The sequence below is a fragment of the Microplitis demolitor genome, chromosome 4 (assembly GCF_026212275.2).
Source record: "Microplitis demolitor isolate Queensland-Clemson2020A chromosome 4, iyMicDemo2.1a, whole genome shotgun sequence".
NCBI classification, from domain to species: Eukaryota; Metazoa; Arthropoda; class Insecta; order Hymenoptera; family Braconidae; genus Microplitis; species Microplitis demolitor.
In genome coordinates this window covers 17,678,366-17,696,573 of record NC_068548.1, presented here as the reverse complement: position 1 = coordinate 17,696,573, position 18,208 = coordinate 17,678,366, and the positions used below count along the sequence as shown (strand labels likewise).

The 18,208-nt window shown below is 27.2% G+C and overlaps 1 protein-coding gene across 1 annotated transcript in view; it reads right to left on the bottom strand.

Annotated features, from left to right (window-relative positions):
- Positions 1 to 18,208, bottom strand: part of LOC103574236 (uncharacterized) — a 186,586-nt gene that overhangs the window by 33,851 nt on the left and 134,527 nt on the right. The window lies entirely within an intron of this gene.

Below are 18,208 nucleotides of genomic sequence, written 5' to 3'. Positions count from 1 at the left end.
TTTATATATATGTTTTGATAATTATTTTGAATTTATGTACTTAATCGATATTTTCATTTCAGTCAGTAGTACGGGTGTTTGTAGAGCATACATAAAAATATCGACCGAAGGGAGAGTAAGTCGATATAGTGGGGATAAAAATAAATATTTTTCTCCATCCACGTGGTGCACTGAAATAATTATTATTTTATCGTTCAAAGGGTTAATAATTATTATGTTTATGTTGATAAATAGGAAATATTATTTAATTTATTATTATAATATAATTCAGGTCATTTAATGATTTTAAATATTTTATTTTAATTAAAAATTTCGGGTCCGAGGTCATGAGAGGGGATAACACGTCAGTGATACCGATCCCTCGGAAAACTGACGCGGAAATATAGTCAGAGGACCGAGATTTGGTAAAGATAGGACGTGTTGTTGTCCGTGATTATTTTTGAGTAAATTGTTCTGTCCCAGTAGCTTTAATAGAATAATTACATCGTTAAAGTATATTTAATTTGGGTAATTGATATTCTGTTATATAAAGTAAAAACATACTTCAGAAGTTAATTGTTATCAACGCTGGTAAGTCAGTTGTATCTTCATTTGTTACATCGGCTATCACTGATCCTTCAGTAGAGTTGATCGCGGTATTTATTTGATAAATAATTGACACTGAGCTATATTGTTATCATAAGTTGAATATATTCGGCGTACGTCACAGCATTTGAGTGCGTATATACTAAGACACGTCGAGTAAATTCCTTAGGAGATTAGACAAGGATAGCGTATGTAGCTCCTTGTCTTACAACAGTATTTAAAATATTATTTCTCTGGGTAAAATTTATTTTATAAATTAATGGTATGCGACCCAGTTTTGCCAAATATATATTGAGTACCCGCGTCTTTCTCTCCCCAGAGTAATTAATATACATTAAAGAAAAAGATTAGTATTATGTTATTTGTTTACAATCTATATTAATTATATTGAGTTTGAAAATTTATAATTCATTATTTGAATTCCTCAGTGGATAATTTAATAATGTAATTTTATCATTATTATTTGGCTAGATTGAGCATATTATTATTTAATAAAAATTTGTTATAAAGAATTAATTATATTAATTATTTGGGTATTGTAATCATTTGTTGAGTTTATTTAAATATATTTTGAATTAAATAATTTCGTAAAAGGAACCCAGTAATAGCCAATATTTATTTATTTGTTTCCTGGATATATTTAGTAGTAATTATTCCTTATTATTATTTTTATTCATTATATATTTGTTTGGTTGTCATTCCGCTTGGTGCACACATTCTCGCTCGAGATTTCGTCCCATGATCTCTCCTTTGATTTGTTATTGGTTTTGTCCGTTTTGTAAAAACGGGCTGGCGCCCTCGTGCACTAAACCAGCCTGAGGAGCTGGTCCAGGCACATCTTTAATTTATTTATATTTATTATTTTTAGTTATATTTATTATTATTATTTATAATTTTTAATACGCTTGGGTGACCATATACGATTCCGGGTTTGTTTCACGTCTCCGTCGTGAAAATAAAAACGGTTTACGTTATAAATACCTATATAAAAACAGAAAATAGAAAAAAATTCAATTGAAATTCTCAAGTAGACTTTTCTATTATACTTTTTTCCTTTTTTTTTCAATTGTTGGCGATATTTGAGGACAATCGTCTATGCTCACTTGTCTTGAGTAATGAAAAAAGTTAGTCAACATTTTTTTTTCTTCATTCTACTTGATTTTTATTTATTTCAACTTAAAATGGTTTAAATACGATTGAAGTTATATTATATTTTTTTTCCTTCAGATTTTTATTTTATTTTTAATGTAACGTAAGAGAAATTAGTACAAAGACTTTTTTTTATTAACGATAAGCAATAAATAATTGTCTTCAATGAAAAAATTTTTTTAACGGAAAAAATTTTTAGCTCAACTGTTATATTCTACTAACAACAAGGGTATGAAACGACTGGAAAGAAATTCTTTGATCACTAATAAGAAAAGATTAGTTTGTAAATTCTTCAAGTTCGGGAATTTGCAAAAAAAAAGTTTTGCCTAGAACAATTTCATTTGGGATAATCATAATAAAATTTCGGAAGGTTTTAAAGATTACGAAAAATTTTTGTTAAAAAGAAAGAAGATTTATTTTAATGCAAAAAATTTTCCAGACTATAACTTTTGACAAAAAAATTTTCATTTGGTTTGAAATTTTTTCAGGTGTTAGAGGGTTTATTTAAAGTGTTTGATGTCTTTTTTGTATTGGAATTAAAAATTGATTGAATGTTATCTTGCGCGACCTTTTAAAATTAAGCTATTTTTTTTTTGTTTTTTTGGAATTTTTTTTTTATCAGTAAGAATAACTTTTTACTCACTGTTAAGAAAATAAATCATTGACTTTTATTTAATCACCCTAATATATAGGGTAAGGGTGAGCAAAACGGGGCCGCGGAAGAAATAATGGGTTTTCGTGGTTTCAAATACGCTAGATTTTCTTTTTTTTACTTCCATTTGAAGTAATTGAACCAAATTTCCAGTTGCCATTGAAGAATTTTTTTTTCCCCAAGCGGGCAAAACAGACCACCAACAAAAAAATTAAATAAAATTTCTATTACATTCATTTTAAAATAATGACTATAATAAATTGTTTACACTTAATGTAAGTGAAAAGGGAGATTTCAATACAGTTAGTAAATAAAGATGCAAAAAAAAAATTTGGAAATCGGTTGACCTTGCGGGCCAGTCCCAAAACTTACCGCTGTTTTCGAGCTTAAAAACCTCCGAAACGTTATTTTCAATATTTTGAACTTGACAATACCTTTAATGTCATTGATGTTTTTCAAACTTAAAAACGTTTTATATTCACTGAAAGAAGAATTTATTTGAACCAAATAAGATTTATTAATAATTAACAAATAATTTATTAAATGAGATTTATTTGAACCAAATAAATATTTCTTAACAGTTAATAAATGGCTTATTTGAATAGGAAATGACACATGAAGCTAATAAAGTAGGGTTATGACAAATAATTTATAGTCCCATTTAAGTTTATTTTTTTAAAGAAAATAATACACACAGTAATTAATTAAAAAAATATTCAACATTTTTTTTATTTATAAAACAATATTTAGTTGATTATATTTTGAATTTGTTACACTAGACAGTATACTGAAAGGTATTGTAAACAGAGTGGCGCTGTAGTCAAAAATCACAGTGATGTTCAATCAAATATGAGATTTATTAACTATTAATAAATTGATATTTGAGGCAAATAAATGCTTATTTCAGCCAAATAAGGCTGAAAAACTGTTTCAAATACATGTATTTATTAATATCAAATAAATACTTCTATTAGTGTTAAACTTGGAAAATTCAAAACATCGAAATTAATTAATAAACAAGCGTTCTTAAAATTTTTGGTCATAATCATGTTCAATAAAATCACGGCATTTTAACTAAATCAATTTAAGTGATTAGATCTAATTGTTCGAATAAAAAATTTTTGGGATGATCCTTTTATTTTGCCCATCTGGTCCTATGAAGCCGCCCTACCCCTACGTATTATTAATAATTTGATAATAAAGTAAATAATTTAAATGGCTTGTAAATTTTCATAAATTATTTGACAATGTACTTTTCAAGCATGAAACATAAACTTAACTTTTTTTTTATTTGCCATAAAAATAAAGTATTGATAATTCTTAACGATCGGATAATGTAAAAAATTTTTCAATTTAGCCTATCTGGGGTAAGCGATAAAATTTCATTGTATTATATCTTGCATAAATAATAACGAATTGGTAGTAAACTCAAATAACAATTTTGTGGCAGTGCTATTATAAAATGGCATGTATGAAAAAAGATATTAAATTTTTGTGGTATAGTAGTTTTCAACCTCATTAAATTCTAGTGTTAACCCACCGACGTTACAACAAACTTCACAATAATTTTTGAAAAGTTATTTATTTGAATCGCTATTACCGTTACTATTATTCTATGTTACGTTTGGGAATAAAAATAAAATACAATGAAAAATATGTAATTTTTATTCTGCCATCCAACCAAATTTAACTCGACGAGAATTGCAAAGGTAATTTCTCTTTCTGACGCTCTCGTTTTTAACTCACTAGATATCTTTCTCTCTCTTATTATATAGTTCACTATTTTATCTTTTTCTTTTGTTCCTTTTTACACTCTTCATCTTTATCTTTTTCTCGTTTTTTTTTTTTACATTCGCTTCGTCGCGCTCCATCTACTTTGAATCTCATTAAGTGAGATAACTTTACGACCGGACGGTTAGTCGATTGCATTCGCCCTAGCGATTGCTCGTACACGAGCTTTTCTACTCGACAGGAAACGGCGGGAATGAAATTATCATATCCTCCAGTGACTCAGCCTGTGAACTACCTCAAGCAACTCACATGTTCTATACATCAATATACATATACATTAATATGTATATTTATAAAAAAAAAAAGAAATCAAAATTATATTCAATCGCCTTATTCATTATTGATAACGTGTATTAAATTTATTCATAAATTTATACTTCGATATACAAAATTTTCAGCATAGAGTAACCCGGGGTAGAATGAGACGCACTTTCAGTAAAAAAAAAATGCTTGTTGTTTAAATTGTTTAGCTAAAATTTGTAGAAAAGAATGGAATAAGTTGATCAGCCTATAAGAATCAAATTCTTTACTCGTAGTCCGTTTTACCTGAATATCGGTTATTTCAGTTCTCAATCAACTAATTCAGATAACGAACACTTGAACAAAAAAAATTTTTTTTTCTGAAAATTTGAAATTGGCTGCATTATTTGGGCTGATGAATTTGCCTCATATTTTTTTACGATAATTGTTAAGAATAGCGGCTCCACACATTTTTTAAGTTCCAGGTGCTTACACCTTAAATATTCATAATTAAATTTTTTCCACTTGTTCAGCTACACGGTGGAGTAAATTTTCTGTATGTATTTTTGTCTTTAACATAAAATACCTACACGAAAAAAAACATGGCAACTTTTACTTAAAAATATGAGTTAAAATTACTAAATTCATATTGTAATTTTACAACGCTTAAATAACACCTAATTAAGCAAATGTATCTTCAATCCGCCGACCAATGCTTGCTAGCTATTGAAACTGGTTTCAAAGCAATTTGTCTATATTTGAATTTTTGCTTGTGAAAAACAGGTGAATCCAGAATTCTACACGATTTTCCTTTTTACAAACTACAACCAAGCAATTGTTAACGAATTTTTTTTTTTTTTTATTTTAAATAATGTGTTTCATTTTACCCAGGATTTTAATGTGATTTGAAAAAAAAATTTCGTAGTTTTAATTATGAAATATTAATATATTGTATTACATATTATATATTTCATTCGGGTTGTGTTCGGATTATCATAATAATAAGATATTTTACTGCACTTTTGATAATTGAAAAAAATGTATTTACTAAATCTAACAATCATAAAATAAAATAATATTTATTAATATTAAAATATTGTTTACTTTTGAAAGTAAATACTAAATTAAATAAATTATCAAGGCAAAGCTTTTAATAATAATGAAAAAAAAAAAAAAAAAAGTGAATAAAAAGTCCAAGAGGAAATGAAAGAAGATATCACAAGAATAAAAAAAAAATAGTATAATAATATAATAAGTGAAAGTAATAAAGAGAAAGTGAAAGACGCAAGTAATAAATTGAATTTGGATTCTCACTGATTTATAACGAACATCTAACTTGGTAATTATTCTTGGTCTATGGTTATAATCGAATCCATTTTGCATCGTCGACTATGACTACTGATCCAGATGCAAATGGGAATGAGAAAGAGAAAGAGAATGCAAATGATAATAAGAGAATGAATAAGAGTTATCATAGTATAAAACAATAATAATAATTCCAACACAACCCTTGTGCATCAGAGCATATCAAATATGGGATATGTAATGCAAGGAAACTTTGTCTTTGTACTGAACAACATGAAATTGTGGGAAAGAGATAGTTGTACATATATATACAACTGTGACTGTCTCTTGTAACTCATAAATTTACCCACCCATTATTCTCAAAAGTTTTGTATGCCTTAGAGACGAATATATTTTCTATCTAAAAGCCAATTCCCTAGTGGTCTCTTTAAACTTATCATAAAATTCTATCTTTCAATTTATTCTCTTTCTTTCTTTTCTTTGATTTTTTTTTTCTTTTTTTTTTCCGTTAACATTTTGTTTGTCAGCCAATATATTTTCTCAGTAAAATTGGCTGCTATTATCATGGCAATTTATTACTGATGTTATCGAAAATTAAATGTTACAATACCTATATAATTTAATTAATATTATCTGATGTTAAAATGTAGATATTTTTAAAATTTTTATCAACTTAAATAATAGTTTTTTTTATCTTTTACTCGTATATGCTTTTAATTTGTTGAAATTTAAAATTATATTAAATGAATTAAAATTTATGAGTAAAATCTACCTTGCAACGAATTAAAAATAATTTAGTTTAATAATTTGTACTTCAAACGCTCATGTTTTAATTAACTCAAGAGTTAAATTTTTTAAAAAAATTCCTTTGATATTTTTTTATTGACTTTAATTTCATTTTTTCATTGTATCAAAGATAAAATAATTTAATCAATAATTAATTAGTAATTATACTTTTTTAATCACTTAAATGAATATGACTATATCAGAATTTTATTGTAAGACATACTTGATAATATATTGTGCAATAAAAGATAAAAGAAGCCGATTTCAAACGAAAACAAGCTCAACTGATATCACACGATATCTGAAATCTTGATTTATCCTGTGCCTCACACTTTGTCTTTCATAAATTATTTTGAGATTTGCAAGTAACAAATGAGAATAGAAATAATTTATTTTTAACTATAGGAACAAAAATAGTATATTACATACCGAGCAAGAAAATGAGAACATTTCAACCCATGTGCGTAATTACCTCAATGTGACAAACATACGGATTGGAATGTTTTACCTTCTTTCGTAATGTGCAAACTATCTTTTATCACATCTACGATAGAAAAGTTGAATTTATGTTATTTTTTTGCGATAGGTTTGCGAATGCGGGTGTTTGATTTATTTTTTTACTCATGAGAGAAATGTGCAAATTCTTTTCCACTAAGTAGAACGGGAATTTCAACTTTTGCGTAGCTATGGTAAAAAAAATTAAATTCCAGTATCTAAATACCGGCAATTGGTCGATCTATGTTTCGTGCGTTGTACACGTGTTCCATATATTTGTTTTAATGAATATTGTTGTGTAAATTGTGTATATTGTTATGCTGTCTTCAGCCAATCAGGTGTTCGAAAAGAGGTTTTACACAAATTTTATGCCGTTTTTATTTTAGAATTATACCACTTTTATATATTCCTGCAAAATAGATTAATCGAGAACATCGCCATGTAACATTTGATTTCTTTTTTTAAAATGAATATTTCACTAATTCCGCGTAAACTTTAATAAGTTTTGTGATTTAGATTCTCATGTACTTAACAGCTGTTAGCGTACTTAATCAATTACTTTAACTTATTTGTAAGCTGTGGAAATTATTAAGAGCAAGATAATTGATGAAAAATTTTTCAGTGACTACATAAAGAATATTTATTTATATCGTTAATAGTTCATTGCACACCTCGATCACGAAGTGCTCTATTGTCACCAAGTCAAAAAATTTTAAATACCCTGGTTAAAAATACTGATTGAAAAGAATTGAGAAGCGGTCACTCCATGCAAAATGTATATCTATATAGAAACAAAAGAATTGAAATTATTGAAAAGAATTCGAATTTCATTATTTTTAATTCGTTTCAATCAATATTTTTAAACAGGGTATGCAATTAACTATCAAATTAATTAAATTTTTCATTAATATAAATATTTAATATTACAAATAACAAACATAACTTTGGCTACATATTAAGAGTATTATTTCGTTTTTACATATTCTCTATATAATGAAATTATTAAGATTTAATTCAGTCATATCTTTAGTAGTGGAATTTTCTATGCACATAAAGTTCTAACATTTCAAAGATAGTTCAGATGTTTCTATAAATTATCAAAATATTCAACAGCAAGATACTACGCATGGGAGAGATTATATAACGGAACGAAAACTAACATAATATATATCTTTAATTAGGTGTCTATCTGAATAATTAATAAATATATTATCAAAGCATCTCTCCTATGCACATGTCGTCTCTTCGTAGTCTGACCTGTGTCAATAACTTTACGAGTTTCGTATAAGCTTTGATGGCAGTAGAAACTAATCTGGAAATCCGTAAACATGAATATATTATTAAGGAATCCTCAGCCAAATATTATCATGATAGTCATGTATGTACACTCTAAAACCAAGTATGTAGTCAAAATTAACAAGCTTACTAAATAACATTGAAACGCCATAAGAAATCTATAGATATTTAACGCACAGTGAAATGTGTTTTGTGCCTATAAAAAACTATAGCTTTGCTTATGGCCTTAAACATGGAATACATTTAATGTATGTTGCAAAAATTCACTTGTAACACACTTGGTTTTAAAGTGTAGTACCAAACATTACATTATTTTAAATAAAGAGTATAAGATTTATATAAGAAGATTTCCAAAGATTTAAGCAAAAATTCATAAATCTTTAAATAAGATTCATTCAGAATTCTATAAATAGTTTGATAAAAATTTGGTCTGAATCATGATAAGAATTTAAATGGTAATCCAGATAAAATTTCAAATAAAATACCTTATTGATTTTATATTTACGTACACTAAACATAATTATATATATATATATATATATATATATATATATATATATATATATATATATATATATATATTTAAGTGAACAATATTACTAATAAATTACACTTCGTTAACACAATCGTTTTGATTAAAATTTATCATAATGCAAATAACTTTTTCATTAAAATAAAATAATCTATAGACTCTTATAATTACATAGATACAATAATGTCATTATTCATTATATTTGATGGATTAGTCTATGTATTACGTTTACATCAATCTAATATACATGATGTAGACTTAAAGTCAATCAAACGTAGTGAATGTCGATCAATCATCTAGCGCGATGTAGCAGCATAAACTAATTAGTAAAATATTAAATAAATAATTACTGTAATAACTTTGAGCTTCAATTAGACGAAATTTTTAATAATATTTAATGAATATGTGTCAATGTATTAATTATTATAAATTATGTTGTTTAATATTTTTACTTTAGACATAATAAATCACAAGTAGGCATAAAAATAATAAGAAAGTACTAAATGTACGATATATTTCAGTATTTAATGCTCGATATATTTAAGTACTAAATGCAATTATACTCGGACTTTAATACATTTTTAAAAAGATTAATTTAATTTATATTTATATTTTGAGAGAAAAAAAATTCAGTATTTTATCAACACCTAAATGGTTTTGTAATGAAGGAGATCAAGTAGAAAAAAAAAATTATGGTTTGTAAATAAATCACACAAGTAGAAGAAAGTTGAAAAAAGGAATAGGGTATAATGACATTCTAAAATTTTTCATGAAAAAAATTATAAAATATGAAATCGACTCTCAAAAATTTCATTTTATATATAAATATCACCCTTTAATATGTAGCGAGAATGTGAACAATATAAATTTTGTTTAAATAATTTAAAAATGACTTTGTTCTATTATTTGTTTTATATAAATTAAAATTTATAACAAGAAATTAATTTTTCTCATTTTTAGTATACACTCTGTATAAACGTTCAGGAATGAATAAGCTTGTGAAAATTTCATCTTAAAAATGCACTGATCAAAAAAAAATATACAGAACGGGGGTGGGGTAAGTCCGCTAAAAAATATCAATATTGTTTCTTTCCCTAGTTCTTTTTTTGTCTTTAGAATAGTATCCGGTATCAATATTGTCCATCAGAAAAATAAATTGAATATTGGGGGGGGGGGGGAAATTACTCTAAAGAAATTGTAAAAGTTTCCCAAAATGAGAGGTAATATTGCAATTACTATTTTCCCTATAAGTTGTTATTTCTTGATCCCTGACAACTTTAAATTGAATATCAAATGTTAATGTATAAATCACTACCAAAATTAAATATTTATACATTTATCTTTGATGCCACCAGTTCTATGTTATGTTTTCATCTGGGTTGATATGCATAACTAAATAAAAGACTAGACGCCGGTATCCTTTCTGACATTCTTTATTAATTCAATTTAAAAGTTACCAAAGCCTGAAGCAACGGCTGCCGTTACTAACCAACTGCTAAATCGTGATGTACAACTTTATAAATGATGCTTACACTTTAAAACTCTATTATCCGTCAATTATAATTTTATCACTATTTTTAAAAATATATTCATGCAACCTATTTTATATTTCTTTAATCCTATTTATTCTTTACTCGTGTATTTTTAGTATTTGTCAATAACAATAACAAAGTTTTGGGCAAAAAGAATAAAAATAAATGTCAACATCAATTGACGTTACATTTTTTTGTCATCATTTTTTGACATTTTTCATTTAGTTTAGTCGGGTATTAAAAAAAAATTTAGTTTTCTTTATTTTTGTTATTTTTTGTTTTTTAAAAGTTATTCAGTGGTGACATTTTCATTTTCTCTACATAACTAACTTTATCAATTAACCCCTCAATTTTTATTTTTATTTATTTTTTTTTTGTAGTGAAAACAATCTAGTGGCATGTGTCACTAGCAGAAGCTCAAAGAAAAAAAGAAATAAACTTCATAGACCAGAAAATATAACAAACAAAAAATGATGATAATAATAATAATTTTTTTTAATGACGGTAATGACAGTAGTACAAAATAAAAGAATATAATGATATGCAAATAAACAAAATTTTAATTATGTCTGTCGCAATGAAAACTGAACGACGGATATAAAGAGATAAAAAATAGAGAGAAATAGTATTAAAAAACAAAAAAAATAAAACAAGGTGAACATCAAACAGTGAAAATAGAAGGAGTTAGTAGTTGTTGGTTGGGTTGAAAGGCAAATATACTGAGGGCCACTTGGTTCCAAGCTAAATAATTCATCGGTTGGTGGGAACGTCTGTAAACTAACTGAGCTGCGCACCCTGTGCCAATAGCTAACGTTCATTCTCGAGTTTCTATATCGATTGTAGACTTGCACTGAATTTTAACATACTAACGTTTGTCTTTCGACAATTTATTCATTTATTTGTTATCCTTTTTTAAAAAATCATTTTTTAAATCTTCTGTTGCATTAAATGAACATCAAAACATTCGAATGTATACTTTTAAATTCAATGAGATTTTAAGTTCACTACAAGTTTAATAATTCATTTTGTTTTAAATTAAATTCAATCTCCGATAATCGTGATTGAAATAATTTTTTATTGTATGAAAACAAGTACTTTCTGAATTTATTTTATGATTGATAAAGTCTGAAAAAGTATTCATTTCTTTAGTATCAACGGAATAAACCTAATAATGGGATTTATAGTGTAAAGTTGTGAACTTTTTAATTAACATTGAAATTTAAAGTTCTTATTCAAAGTTTTATTTTTAATTAATTTCATTTCTACGTGACAGATTTAAGATACAAAGTTAGCTACTTTTTAAATTTGTTTTATTTTATTTTATGAATTGTGTCGGAGAGTTTTCAATCTTATCGTGAAATAAATATTGCTCTTTTTTTTTTTTGTTCTACATCTTTTTATTTCTGCCACGTGTATTCTCGTTTCTACACTACCCAACCACTCATTCGAAAACCCACAATAGTACATACAAGTTTGGTAATCTCGTGTATCGAATCTTCTACCCAACTAAATGTAACTTTCAACCTCAGGAAATTGTACTTTCAGAAACAAATTATTTTAGCTTCACTTATTCTTTCAAATTATATTATAGCTTTAAATATATACATGTCATCTTTTTTTATTTTACTATTGAAAATTTTTTTTGAAAGCTGAAAAAGTAACTTTTAAAATTTTTCTCTTATTAAATGTCTATATTCGATACTTTTTCAAATAAGACGGAAAAAAAATTCTCGTGATTGGAAGCATTTATGTATCGTTATCGGAATTTCGAGGGGACAATCTGTATAGCTCAAGTAACGATCTGGATAACGTAACAATCCATTCTAGTCCCATTCATGATATGATCGTGGCCACCATTATACGTATCGCTAACCTAACTAACCTTCAAATAGCTCAACGAGTATCGTAATCGTCAAGAAATCGTATCGTGTTAGTCACAAGAATTTTTTTTCTGTGTAGCTTTTTGTCTCAAAAAGTAAGAAAATATTCCGCTAGAAGCAACACATGATAATGAGTAGAGGGTTAAGCATTCCATTGGAGATATAATTGTACTTGTAAATTATATTTATATTAATTTGATTAAAAAGTAACGACACGTAATAGTATATTGTGTGGAAAGAAATGAAACAATCTGAATCACAATAGAAATGTGAAACAATGTGAATGTGAACAGAAATGAATTCGCTGTGATATACCTAAAGTCTGAAATTGAATTTTATTTTGCCATGCACTTTATTTCTCATATAACCTGCATTGATACTGCAAGCTTCAATGTCAGGAGCCAATCGAATCAAGTTAAATTCTGACCAATAGCGTGGCAAAAAAATAATGCTGTGTTTTAAATATGCAAGTTTATGTAATTAAATAAGGAAAACAATGGCTTTTTCTTCCCTTCCGCTGTGCGAAATGAAGTTGCCGCTGTCCACCTCCGCCGAGGAGAAAATAGTATATTACATACCTAGGGCAGTAAATAAGAAAGTCTCAGATCACATGTTTGTTGACCTCGGCTTTGCCTTGGACAATATTTACATGTGATTTGAGACATTTTTTACTTCACTGCCCTAGGTGTGTAATATACTATTTGTTAATTTAATGTTTTTGATTGAAACTCATATTATTTTTAAAATTTTCCAAACCTAATTGTCAGTTTGGATGGTTATAAGAGTGACATAAATATTTAGAAGCTTACAATAAACAAATAAAATTCTGACAGGGATGAAATCAAGTCAGAAATTAATTTAGCGAGCAGAAACTAATAAGTTTTTTTCCTAGAGAAAAACAGATCATCGGTCTGTAATTGACTTATTTCGACTGAAAAAACAGGCAATGAAACTCATAATTTTAATGCAGGTATTAACAAAGAAATTAATGCATTGACATATCGATCAAATATTATGTTTCATAAATTGTATTATCGAGTAGTGAGATTTCTGCTTAACTACATGTAAATGGTGCTTTCTGTAGACACTAGAAATTTAATGGCATATGATTATTATTAGATTGCACTGAAATTCAAAAATCCATACAATAAAGGTTAATAACATATTCATTGATATGTCTACGATTCAAAATATTGATACTTCGAATACGAATAATTTCCGTAATGATAATAGTTATCAGCGGGTCTTGACAATAGCATAATGGTGAATAATTTCAAAATTACTGTATAATAAAGTAATCATTAGAGATTCCGTATGCCAATTATTATCATTAAATTTCCAGTGTGTAAGACCTTAAGATAACTGAAATATTAGTTTGTGTGGCAAGTGTGTAAATGAAAATAATTTCTGTCAAGCAAAGAGTTTTAGTACGAGTCGACAGCTCAGAAATAATCCATATGAGTGTGAATCCAACATATAAGCCGCAGGCAAGTGATATGCATTCACACGAGTATTCATAGATGGAATGCACAAAACTGAAGCGAATACGGTAATCACTTGTTGGAAGTTACTTGCTCTAAACACATATCATATATCTTATTAAAATCCTTTGAGGAAGTTTAATTTGAGAGAAACAATTAATTACAAATGAATATTTATAGAAATTTAAATAAGATTTAAAGACGTAATTTTTTAACAATACGCAGTTCATTTGCCAGTTGTTAGTAAAAGTACAATGAAAACCAGTAGAGAAAAAGTGAAAGGGATTTAAAGAAAAGAAGTACTTTTGGCTTACATGCGGGAAAGTATTAGGCCATTATCCGCCAGTGATCAATCGCTTAACTTCCACTAGGTATTACAAAAAATCTATTTCAAGTGCATTAATTTATCATGAAAGAGTGTGTTGATGATGTAAAAAAGAAAGCAAAATTCGTATAGTAATGCGAAATATTTGACTTATAATAATAAGCTTATTAGTGAGTACTTAGTTCTTATTACAGCAATTGAATTATAGAGATTATTGCACTTATGTTTTAAATTTATAAAATCTTTTAGTACCTCAATAAATTATAATTCCACATGATACAGTGTGAAAACATTGAATTATTTAATAGATATACTGATATAGTTTTTATGGGAATATTTAATATTCCGATACAATAGTATCCGTTGAATATACAATAGACTCAGTTGAATTATATCAATGATGTACAATGAAAAGTATATTTCTTTAATTTCATAAGCGTGAAAGTTTTCATTATTAGCTGCTCATAATTTTTTTAAATTATTTCATACCAATATATGTTAAGGGAGTTCGTAATTATTTACGTATTCAATATAAATGTCAAAATATAAATGACCTAACCTCACTATGCATTAGTAATTTCTTCATAATTAATATTTTCCAAAACTCCTCTTCCGAGTGAAATCCACTCCAAGAAGATTAAATAAATAAAAAATCATCCACTCTGCCGCCACTCCGCAAATTTTTGAAGTGTATACTATAAAAATTTTTTAAAGGGAAGTTTATATAATATTGAAACTTCAATTCGGAGTAAATACGGATTGAAGTAAAAATCGGAGTTATTCCGAAATTACTCCTCTGAGAAAGAAACTTCCTATTTACTACATATGCGGAGTGCTTTTTTCCAAAACTTCGGATCTTCAAGTGACGGCTTGAGCTCGGATTGAAATAAAATCCATAATCCCTCTTAATTCACTCCCCATTTTTTAATTAAATAAATAAATACACGGAGAGAAAATTATGGTAACTGTTCCTAGAACGTTTATGAAATATCATCCTATACCGTTATGGTAATGATTACTTGGGGTTATGGGATATAGACCCATACTTTCTGGGAAAAATTTCCATAAGTATAGGAACAATTCCTATCATTAAGGTAACAGTTCCAATATCGCATTTGAAAGAATCATGGTAATGATTACCATACTCATAGGAATAATTTCTACAAGCAAATAGTAACCGATCCTATAACCACATTGTAATCGTTCCTAAGTGTATATGGGAATAAGCCCTATATATTATGGTAACTATTCCTATAATATTATGGTAAACATAACCATCATATTATGGTAATGGTTACCATAATATTATGGTAGTCATTCCCATAATGTATGGAAATCATTACCATGATATTATGGTAACTGTTACCATAATATTATGGTAACGACTACTATAATATTATGGTAACGATTACCAAAATATTATGGGAATAGTTACCATAATAGTATGGGAATGGTTACCATAATATCATGGTAATAATTCCCATAATGTTTAGAAATTATAATAATTGTTTTTTGTAAGAAGCGTTTTTTTTTGTATACTATAAAATCTTAAAAAATTTTAAGTATACAAAAAAAACGCTTATTACAAAAAAAAAATTATTATAATTTCTAAATATTGTGGTAACGATTACCATAATATTATGGTAACCATTACCATAACATTATGGTAACCATTACCATAACATTATGGTAACCATTATCATAGTCACATGATAACGATTACCATACTTCCATAGGAACTATTCCGATACCATATGGGAATTATACCCATAATTATAGGAATGATTACCATAATATATATGGGTGCCGTTCCTATAATCAACATTTCAAAAAAACCAGTTACCATGCATTATGGGAACCATTCCCATAATATATTATAACTGTTACCATAATTTTCTCTCCGTGTACTTATCCTAAACTAAATACACATCAAATTATTTTAATGATACTATATACGATTAAAGGAACATGTGAGTATTCTTAAATAAGGTAACCGTATCGTTATTCTGATAATAGGTCATTTGAAGATACATTGGATAGTCATTCTTACAATATTTTTCTTTCCATGTAGTATTGATTACGATTATATATTATAATTTATAGCTTGATTTCGCTAATACGTAAATTACAATACTCATTTTACACAATCTTCACGTGAGTTGAAATTAATTACTTTCTTCTTTTGGGCTGCAATATACTATTTTGTAGTGACTAAAAATAAATTCCTCGGCGTGTTAAATATTTATAGGTTGCTTAGGGCATTTTAATGTGATTTGACTAATGTATTAATTTTAATCACATACTTGGTGTTAGAGGGTACACGGAAAGAAAATCCCACTAAAATTTACGATGTTAACATCGTAATCGTGGACTAGACTTTCATTGGCGTCAATTTTTAAATGTCTTATTTCAAAATTTACTATAGTCTTTGTTAAAATTACCATGTAAGTTATATTCTGTACTATTTAACATCGTAATTTTAACAAAGACTTATTCAGATATTCAATAGTTGCCCTTATATGGCAACATTTTTTAGGTTGAAATTTTCTGTGTGTACGCTAACGAAACAAGTAAATTGGCTGATGTCAACATAATAATAACAACTCGATGTATTAAAATTGATGATAACTATTACGTACACACTTTGCTTCATGACTTTAAGTAGCTTTATAATAAAATATATTAAGTACTAAATCATAATTAAGGACATTATGCTTAGTCGAGTAAATATAATGATTGATGATAACCAATCATAGATATGACGTGACAGGGTATAAATTGTATTTGACTCTCGATTAATACGATTTGCCGAACCGAATGTCAATGCTGAAATGCCATGGTAGATAATGCCCATCATTTCCATATTTATCCAATATATGATCTCGACTCTCATGCACACTATCTCGCTCTTTTGCTCTCTTGTGCATACTCACTCATCAAATGTTCAGTTGACTGGTTGTAATTTATCCACGATACCAATCACACTTCAATGTGTATTGACCATTAATCTGACCTTTAATGTTTATCTACTGTATACAAACAATAATACTATTTTTGTTTGTATATTTTACTGTCTATACATATGTGTACTGTTATCAATCACTCATTTATAAATTGACTGTCAATTAATGTTTTTCTATTATTCTGTCATTTTTCGTTTACATTTGATCATTCCATTGACGTGTTAAATTACATTTACAGCAATGTGATATAATTATTAATAAATATCTATTTTCATTAACTTTAACAATGTAAAAGAAATTGAGGCAAAAATAAATTGCTGTAAAATTTTTCAAATTGCCTGAGGAAAAGCAGAACAACTAAAAAATTTATCAAAATAATGAAAAAAAATTTGGCTATCCCATCTTGCCTGGGGGAAAAATTTTTTGCTGAAAATATTGAGACCTCATTATAGATTCGTTCAATATCTCGCACGAAAAAGCCATATGTCCTAGATAATATATTGAATAATCTACCGTGAATATGTAATTTTATATTGCGGTAAAATTATCTATATGACTCCATATATATCGTTCGTATATTCAATTACATATTTGTTGTAATGAATAATATATATTATTTCGATACATCAAAGTATTTGTATATAAACGATTATATCACACAATATAATCTACATTATATTTAACATCATAAATTTCTATACGTAGTAAAATTATATTACACCTAATTCACCAGATCAATTTAAACTTTATAAATTACATATATGAAATATTTAAAAAATAAAATACTACTTTCTTTTCATAAGCTCGCTGATGAATTTTTCATACTAAGTTATGGTGATTAAAATAAAATTATCAATGAACTCAATGTTTCGTTGGCCACAAAAATACATACGGTGTCTTCTTCCCTATATTTACATTTGATATAAGTTATTTATCTTGAATATTTGTATTTCTCGGTAATTTTATTTACTAACAGTATTGCGAATCTCTTTCTAATTATGTTCCTGAAGATCGAAACGTTTTTTGCGCAATGAATAAAAAAACTTGGAAAGTAAAAAATCTACTGGATGATTAGGTTTCTGAAACGTTTCGCTTATAGATGCTGGTTGGTCAGCCGAAAATCTGAGGCCATCCCCAACTTCCGGAACGACCCTTAAAAAAAACGAATTACATCAATTTTTTCATTTTTTTTATTG